This window comes from Sciurus carolinensis, chromosome 1 (assembly GCF_902686445.1).
Source record: "Sciurus carolinensis chromosome 1, mSciCar1.2, whole genome shotgun sequence".
In the NCBI taxonomy this organism is placed as follows: Eukaryota; Metazoa; Chordata; class Mammalia; order Rodentia; family Sciuridae; genus Sciurus; species Sciurus carolinensis.
In genome coordinates this window covers 120,905,257-120,915,345 of record NC_062213.1, presented here as the reverse complement: position 1 = coordinate 120,915,345, position 10,089 = coordinate 120,905,257, and the positions used below count along the sequence as shown (strand labels likewise).

General features: G+C 38.2%; 1 pseudogene; it reads left to right on the top strand.

The window, feature by feature from the left end:
• The first annotated feature begins 4,391 nt into the window (after window positions 1-4,391).
• On the top strand, window positions 4,392-9,428 carry LOC124993015 (NK1 transcription factor-related protein 2-like; annotated as a pseudogene).
• The last annotated feature ends 661 nt before the right edge of the window (window positions 9,429-10,089 follow it).

The window sequence follows — 10,089 nt, the reverse complement described above, 5'->3', positions numbered from 1 at the left end:
GCGTTAGGGTTAGGGTTAGGTTTAGGGTTAGGGATAAGGAGGGTGGTAAGAATGAAGGGAAAGAAGGACTGTATAGAGGGAAAAGAGGAGTGGGAGGGAAGGGAAAAAAATAATGAATCAAACTCATTGCCCTATGTAAATTTATGATTACACAAATGGTATGTCCTTGACTCCATGTACAAATAGAGAAACAACAATATCCCATTTGTATACAATAATAAAAAAACAGAAATTCTCTAGGCAGAGGGAAAAATGGAAAAAGTAATGGAGTACTGGGGAAAATATTGGTTAAGCCACCTTATTAACTATTAAACTTCCTAACTTGCTTATTCTGAAAAATAAAATAGTATGTTCAATTCATTTAGTATAATAAAGGTTAAACTTAGAAACCTAAGTGTAGAATTATCTTAGTTACTATACTTAGTAGAAATGCCTTTAGCAGAAGTTAATTTTATTTTTGACAGAATACATAAAAGTAGCTAAATTTAGTATCATTTTGTTTGCACATTATTTAAGACCTTGATGAGTTATCTAAATTTATCACAGTGTTGCTTAAATAATAAACATTCAGTATTCACTGTAACTAATATATAATACATGATATTGTTTGGTACATAGTAAATATTAGTAAGTAATATAGCTCTTATATGGAAGTTAGGCAGATGAAGTAAGTAATGTAGACAAGTATAACTAAACAGAGATGCAATATGCCTTAGACAATGAGAAAATGCAGATCCTACCCACCTAAATACACTTAAAATCAGAATTTTTGCAAACACTCTGCAGACTTCAAATGCATACATATACACATAAGTAAATATGTGGATTGTAAATGAATAAATAACTTTTTGAGGCTGCTTTCTTCCACTATTCAGGATATTTTTCCTGAGTCCTGTCATCCAACATCCATATAGAACAAATGCTACAATTTTCCTAACTGCTTAAAAGATGAAAGCTCCGTAGATATATGTCTACTATGGAAACTGCATCCTAGTGTTCATACCTAAAACCAACCACAAGCAAAAACAAACTCCTTAAGTGATTTGACTCTTCACCTTGATGAACTCAGTGCAATATCTACTTCTCATATTTTCTGTCTTGTTCATAATACCATCGCCTTTCATACACCTGATTCGGAAACTGGAGTCCTGGGTTCAATCTTAAAGTTTACTTCACATCCCAACATCTGAATGGTCATTAATTCTGTATTGCTGCCACTGACTTTGTGTTTGTACATTTACAGTGTTATCCTGGTTTTCCTCTTCATCTTCCAGGTAAGTATAATACTCTCTTACCTGATCTCTTACCTTTTAATTTTTTTTTTCTTTTCTAATGTATCGTCTAAATATTGAATAATTTTTTCAAATAAATTTGATTCTGCTCAATTATCTCTGAAAACCCAAAGAGACTTTATTTGACTGCCATCTTTCTGTTATAACCAAATAAAATAGCATGCTGCATTTGAACATTTTGGTTTCTATCTCTTCAGACTTTTTACATCTGTTTAGAAAGATCTGAGCATTTTACACTTAATGAACTCTAGTGACTCTTACTAATAGCTTAAGGCTAACATCAAAACATCTTACTAAATTATCTCTGAAACCCAAAGAGACTTTATTTGACAGCCGTCTTTCTGTTATTATAACTATCTCAGTGTATTATTGCCTTTTTTCTAAGACAGTTACTTTTAGATAGCTCTTAATAACCTCGGCTACTTTATACTTGTTACTGTTTATCTACAGTGCCTGTGAAGTTTTATCTGCACAGGACATTTCCGTTAAATGTGTACATTAATTAAAATTTGTCCCCAGTTCATGGAAAGTTGTTTTTGGAAATGCTTTATATAAAAATACCATTCTTATTATTTTACTTGGTAATAAGGTTAATACTGTCTGGTCCATTCTACTCTTTTTCCATCCCAACCCCCTTCCACCCCATTTTCCTTTACAACCACCCAAAGTTCCTTCATTCTTCTCTTCCCCCTATTACCCACCCCCTCATTATATATTGTATGCACTTATCAGAGAAAACATTCGGCTTTGGTTTTTTGGGACTTGGCCTATTTCACTTAGCCTGATATTTCCAAACTTCATCCATTTACTAGCAATGCCATAATTTATTCTTCTTTATGGATGAGGTAATATTCTATTGTGTATATATTCCACAGTTTCTTTATCCATTTGTCAGTTGAAGGGTATCTAGGTTGGTTCCACAATCTAGCTATTGTGAATTGAGCTGCTATGAACATTGATGTGACTGCATCACTGTAGTATGCTGATTTTAAGTCCTTTGGAACTTATAATTGTGGAGATTAGTGCTCTAGCTAAAGTTCCTGTGATAAAGATTTTTCTTCCCCTCTATAGGCTCTCTCTTCACATTGTTGATTGTTTCCTCTGCTGAGAAAACACTTTTGCAAATGGAAAGTTCAGGATGATTTCAGTTGCTATGTGCTTCCTTTCTCAAAAGTCAACAAATACTTAACTATGATAACATGGCACACTTTCATCTTCAGAAATTTTGTCTAAAGCACGAATCTTGAGAAATCTTTCAGAATAAGAAAAGAGTAACTGTTAAGTGTTTCCTTTTGTTTTCCCATGGGAAAAAAGGGAGGAAAACATGCAGGACATAAACTTTTCAGAGAAAAGGGGTAAGTTACTGAAGTCAGAAGCAGACTAAGAGGAGCAAATTGCAACACAAGTGTTCTTTCTTTCTGAATTAAAATATACATCCATGATAAAATAGAAGGAATAGAAGTTTGATAATGTGGAAAGTAAATAATATAAATGTACAAGGAAAAAGAAACCAGGGTTTGAAAAATTATCTTTTTTTTTCCTTCTGTATCCTGTTCCCTGGTTTCAGTACAGCGTGAAGAACAGTGAACACTCACACACACACACACAGACAAGAGTCCTCTAACTTGGTTTGAGGAGACACAAGAAGAATACCTAGTATTAAAGAGAGCACAGGAATTCTTTATTTCGTTGTCCTCCTCCACACTCACTCTCAGTGCCCAGGCAGTCTGCTGGGAGCCAGTGGCAGAGGCTGCAGTAGGCCCTGCAGGAGCCCAACACCAGGGAGTGCGCTCATTCCCTCTGATTCGGGGAGCTGTGGAACTAAGCAGACAGGTGGCTTCCCTATTATTTGTTTTGCTTTCTGACCTCTTGCTGCTTGTCTTTGTTTACAGAAAATTCAAAGAAACGTACGATGGAGTGGGGTTATAAAAGCCCTAGATTTCTGAACAGGGGACTAAATGGAGACTCTAAGGAGTCTATAGACAGGAAGAACCCACGAAACTATTCTGTGAAGTTGTTTGTGAACTCCTGGGTTCATCCCTGTGATTAGTGTGCCTAAGCCTAATAGTAACCAGAATAAGAAAGATTGAGAAGTGGTCAAATGTCTCCTAAAAGAAAGATGTCCCACTCTTTATAGACTTAAGTAATGACCTAGAATCTCATAATATAATATTGAAAATATGTGAACAAAAGTGAAAGAATGAGAAAATCCTCAGTTTACATGAGAAAAGGATAATGAAGAGTTTTCAATGTTGAGATGGCATAGATATTAGAATTATTTGACAGACTTTAAAGCTGCTACTATAAAAATATCTCAGTAAGCAATCACACTCTTAAGACAAATAGAAATATAGAAAATCTAAGCAAAGTACTAGTGATACAAACAACCATGTGAAAAATCAGAACTTAAAAATGCAAGTGAAATTTAGAAACTCACTAAACAGACTCAACAGCACATTGGAGATGACAGAGAAGTAAATAAGGAAATTCAAAAATAAATCCAAAAAGGTTATCTAAATAAACAAAAGGGATACAAAAAATATTTAGGAAATGATTAATAGCCTCAGGATTTGTGCAATTAATAACAAAGAACTACTATAGTTCTAAAAGAGAAGAAGGAGTGTGGAGTAGAGAAAGTATTTAAAGAAATAGTGGCTGAAAACCTTCCAATTTGGGCAAAAAAAAAAAAAAAAAAGACCATTATTTTAAGGAATTTGGTGAGCCTCAAAGATGAAAAAAATCTAAGAAATTCATTCTGAGTCACATCAAATTAAACTACTAAAAATTATAGACACAGGAAAAAAGCTTCATATTGACTGAACAAAAAGCGCATTACCTTCAGTAATTTAAATTACCACGTATTTGACAAAAGAAATCATGGGAATGGAAAGAAAATTGTATAACATTTTTCTAGTGTTCAAAGAAATGTAATGTCCAAGTATTCTTATAGTAATTAAAAATAACTGTGTCAATCAGCTTTCCTTTTAATACAATACCTGAGATAATTACCTTATAAAGAGAAAAGATTCATTTTGACCTATTGTTTGAAAGTTTCAGTCCACAATCACTTGCTTTGGACTAATGTGGGACTAGGACATCATGGCAAGAGTCCATGACAAAGAAAAACTACTCACATTTGGAGCCAAAGAGCCAAGAGCAAGAGGAAGTGGCCAGAGTTCCCAGTCTCCTTCAGCGCACACCAGAACTTTCTGTGTTAGTTAGCTTTTCTGCTGCTGTGACTGAAAGACTTGACAAGAACAACTTTAAAGGAGGGAAAGTTTGAAGGCTCACAGTTTCAGAGGTCTCAGTCCATAGACAGCTGGCTCCATTCCTCAGGGCTCAAGGTGAGGCATAACATTATAATGGAAGAGTGTGGCAGAGGGAAGCAGCTCATATGATACTCAGGAAACAGAAAGAGAGACTCCACTCGCCAGATACAAAATACATACCCCAAACGCACACCCCCAATTCCACCCCACCTGCCTTCAGTTAAAACTCAATTAATCCCCATTGGGTTAAGGCTTTCATAACCCAGTTATTTCACCTCTGAATGTTCTTGTATTGTCTCAATCATGAGCTTTTAGAAACACCTCACATTCAAACCCTAACGCTAGACCCCCACTTCTCAAAGACTGTACAACTTCACATGGGGACACTCCAGCAACCAAGTTTTTCAAACAAGATTGTTAGGGAACAATCAATATTCACAAAAGGAGTAATATCCTTTTGGAATTAAGGTGAAATAATGACATTTTCAAATAAGAGAAATTTAAGAGGATTCATAACCTGTAGATTTGCTCTAAGATATTTTTGTTTGTTTGTTTTTTGCAGTACTGGGGATCGAACTCAGGGTCTTGTGCTTGTGAGGCAAGCACTCTACCAGCTGAGCTATCTCCCCAGCCCTCTAAGATATTTTCTGAAACAAGTATTTCAGATAGAAGGAAAATGAGAACAGAAGAGAACTTGGAACATCAGAAAATAAATAAAAGCAATCATATGGTAAATTTTTGGTAAATTTAATAGCTTGCTCTCTTTATAATTCATTGAAAATAAATTTTATTATAATTTATATTTTTAAAAATATTATAATTACAAATACTTATGTATTGTATATTTTTGTTTTACTTTTTTTATTATATAGAGAGGTAATTCATAGAAACTATAGTATAAGTGAAAATGAAGGAGTCTAAGTAGTGATAAGTTTCCTACATTCTATTGAGGAACTATTGTTTAGGTAGACAGTGGGAAGCTGATTATATATAGTGCGATTCCTAGAGCAACCAGAAGGAGAAATAACTGTACAAATATAATAAAAAATACAACTGAAAATTCAACTGAAATAATTGGCCAAAAATAATCAGGGAAGAGGAAACAAAGGAGTGAAAAGATAGAAACAATAAACCTCTAGAAAGATAAACAAACAAACAAAAAAAGTGAAGACCCAAATTGCTAACATCAGAATTGAAAGAGGTCTAATACTACAGATAAAAGAGACATTAAAATTATAAAAATGTTCTGGGTATGATGGTGCACACCTGTAATTCCAGTGACTTGGGAGGCTGAGGCAGGAGGACCAAAAATTCAAGGCCAGCCTCAGCAACTTAGTGTAAGCCCTAAGAAACTTAGTGAGACACTTTCTCAAAATAAAACTAGAATGGGCTGGGAATATAGCTCAGTGATTAAGAAACACCCCTGGTTTCAATTCCTGGTACAAAAAAATAATTATAAAAATGAATATCATAAAAACTCTATGTACATAAATTTGACAGATTATATGAAATGAACTAATTTATCAAAAACCACAAACTCCCAAGTTAGAATAGTTAAAGTGAAGAATATTTATAAATCTAAAAGAATAAACTACTATTTTAATACTTCCTGGAAAAACAACTCTTTGCTCAGGTTTCAGTGGAAAGTTATTTATCCATTTAAATAAGAAATAACATGAGTGCTACCACAACTCTCTTCAAACAGAAAAAAAGAAAATATTTCATAAACCATTTTAGGGGCCAATCTTCACCATTACCAAAGACAAAGAGAGAGAGAGAGAAACATGAACATAGGTACAAAAATCTTCAGCAAAGTGTCAGCAAAGTGTGGAGTGGAGCAATGAGATTCTTTCAGGAATTCAAGGTTAGTTCAATGTTTCAAAACCAGTACATGCAAATCAACATGCAGAATAGAAGAAACTCTTATGTCCTTGGGACAGGCAAATACTTTTTAAACATGATGCTAAAATCAACTATAAAATAATTACATTGCTAAATTTTCCTTTCCTGGGGAAAAAAATGAACCATATCAAAGAACCTATCTCCCACTGCATTTTGGAAACTATATGTGGAATCTATGAATAACATAAATCTAAGTACCTCATAAAATTAAATCCTAAAGTATTTGGGCAAGATTTTGCAATTCATTTTAAAATCCAAATATTGAAATAAAGATATTCGACTAATTAAATTTCTCCCTGAAGTATCTGTTTATTTCCTAAATATATGTAAAGTTATTATTATGGAGATAGATAGCAAGATGCAAATGACACATGATTTACAGTTATAAGCATTATTCTGCCTCATATTTGGAGGAAAAATAATCTCATGAAAGAACAAAGCATTTTCTTTTCAGAAAATAAATTCATTGATTTTAGAAAATTTAAATAATGTGTATGGTCCAGTGATACACTAATAAAGTATAATACAGGATAGTTAGGAGATACTGAAATTACACTCTATACTTTGGGGTTTTCTCAGGAACTTATAGTTTTGTCAGTTCTTTTAAAGTTCATAGGTTAACACCATGCTGGCAACAACCATGCGTTTAGGTTAGCAACATAATTTAATTAAAGGTGTATCTTATTCCTTGTAGTTAATGTCTTTTTGTGGAGTAAAAATTTTAAATGAGAACTAGAAGAGTATCTTTGGTTCACTAAAAAATAAAAATTAGTACATTTCAAAGGTTATAAAAAGATCTAAGGAAAGCTAATTTTACTCAATTTCCAGAATTAAGGAGATGCAATTGTTACTTCTGTGGAAACTAGAACATTTGTAAACTATGTTGTTGGTTTGTGGTGAATATATAGTAATTGAGATCATTCATTTTTCTTATTAATATATAACTTCAGTGATCACATTATCTTGTTATGTCTAGTATGGAAGAATGTTCTATGGTGTAATCCAGAGGTTTCAAGCAGCCTCTAGGTGTAATGAGTAATTGACCCAAAAGTCACTTTAAATTTCTCCGAGTTTATTCTGGAATTCTAATTTTTTCTCAGTTACATAAATTTTCTCAAGATGGTCAAAAATGTGATTGAAAATTTTTGAATTTTTCTTGATGTTTTCTACAATATTAGTTACATAACATGCTGTTCAAAACCATTCTTCCTACGTTAAAAAAAGTTATATTTTTTTAAATGAGCCAAGCTAATTTAAAACAAACCATAAATAAATAGAAGAAACATCAGTAGAGTAAGGAAAGGGAACAGGGAGAGAGGAGAGGGGAGGTAAGAGGGAATGAATTGAAACAAATCATATTTCCATGCTTGTATAATTATGTCTAAATGAATTCCAATATTATGTATATCTATAATGAAATAATTAAAACCACTAGAAAATGAACCGAAGACAAAATATTCCAGTTTTCTTTACTTCAATTTATTCCATCATAAGAATATGCAAATGAAAAAGTAAAAAAATATTTTAATGAAGAAATTACAAAAGAATTTGCGTTTAAAATAATATCTCGGGAGAGAGCTGCGACTGAACTACAGCCAAGGCAAGCCGGAGCACCACCACCCCGGACCCGGCACCGCCAGGAGGCCCGCGGGCGGCGAGTGTGCAGGTTTGGCAGGACCGCGGGGTCAAGGCGGCTCCCTCCCACCACAAGATCTTCTTGGTCCTGGTCATCTGGATCCGCAGAAGTTCACCCACACTACGCTCCCCGCCGAGCGCCTCACTCCACAGGAAGCCAAGAAAAGGGAGGCTGGGAAGACGCGAGCCCTGGAAACCTAGTCAGACACCGGGAGACCCTTGGAGTCCCCATCAAAATAGGCTTCTAGGGACCGGGGAGACGCTCCACTAAACGCTCTCGAGGTCTTAATCTACTGCGGGCCAAGGTGCCAGTCCGGCGTCCCCACCGGAAGGTTCAGAGGCCGAAGAGGAAGAGGAGGACGCAGAGGACTCGGGACCGGCTCGCGCTCAGATGGACCTCACGCGCTCCGCCGAGGTCGGGGCGGCGGTGTTGGCGGCCGGAGAGCAAAGCAGACGGCGGAGGCGGTCTCACCGGCTGACCCGGCTGGCGCGGTTCCCCGAGGTCCCTGCGCTGGCGCGCTGAGCCCAGCTGCACCAAGCCCGGCGAGCGCGCACCGCCTTCACGGAGCCGCTGGTAGCCTTGGAGAACAAGTTCTGGGCTATGCGCTAGCGTAGCTCGCTTAGTGTGCGAGCGTCTGAACCTGGCGCTGTCACTCAGCCTCCCTGAGACAGATCAAAATCTGGTTCCAGAACCGCAGGACCAAGTGGAAGAAACAGAACCTGGGCGCCGAGGGCGCGGCGCAAGCGGGTGGCGGTGCTCGGCAGTCTGGGACGCCCGGTGCAGCGGCGGGGACATGCGGCGACAGCGGCAGGCAGGAGGGAGGCACGGACCACGAGCCCCTGCCACCCTGCCCTCCCAAACTTTCGCATCCTACTCCGCAGCCAACGTCCTTTCCCCGGCCACTGCCATGCCGCCTGCTTCCAGCTTAGGGCCGCTGCGGGGAGCCCCTTTGCAACCTTTCTTGGGCCCTCCCACTTGACTCCATCCTACGCCCAGCATCTACGAACCTGTAGTCCCCAGGGCCCCCAGCTTAGCAGGGGTTCACGAGCGATTGGCATCGTGGTGTGGCCCCCCTTCAGAGAGGCGCGGGCGTGCACGGACCACCCCCTCCTGGTGCACATTTGCCTGTGTACCCCTTCCTTTCCAGCTGTGGAACTCTCCACCAAAGGACGGAGAGAAGCTGCCTGTGGCCTACCTCCAGCGCCCCTTTCCTCTGCACGTAGAGATTACACGCGGATCACAAAGGGGTCGTGGAAGTCTCCGGACACCGAGCTCTTCCTAAAACCTTTACGTTTCTGGACCTTGTTCTTCACTTTCCATCAGGTTTAATTCCGTTCAAGGGCTCTTTTTTAAGAATCACGGTATTCGGAGTTGGGCTAACAAAGGTGCCAGGATGGAAATGGGAGGGAGTTAAGACTACCTGTGCAACAGCTACTGGCACCTAACATATAGTCTTCTAAGAATCCAGTCCACTCGGAGAGGAGTGACTTTCCCTTCTTAAAGTTCAGTGTTTCCCTGGTGATACTTGGTTATTGGCTCAAATCCAGCGTCTTCAAAGTCCTGAACAAAACTGGAGAGAGCTGGGCCCTTGGCGCACACACTATCGCAGTGAAATGGTCTGTTTAAAAAATGCATAAAACGACATCTCTAGGTCTTTATTTAAGATTCGGACTTGGACGCAGTGCCGTTTCTAACAGACCGCATAGGTTATTTTGGGGAGAATGGGTACTTTATTTTTCTGAGCAGGCCAGAAGTCAATGCTAGGAAGAGTTGTGCAGCAGTTGTGGGGAGAGATGTTCCCTGCTTGAAGGAGGAAGAAGGGAGCAAGTTCAGGCCTCAGAATTAAAATTCAACACTAGGCCTGCAAGGTGAAAGCCAGAGCTGGGCAGGGCCCCACAACTCCTGTCCCAAAGCCACCACTCACAGACAGAGCTGCTAGAACTACTTTAGCTTCGCATAGAAAGAGCTGCCTTTACCACTCCTCCTCCGA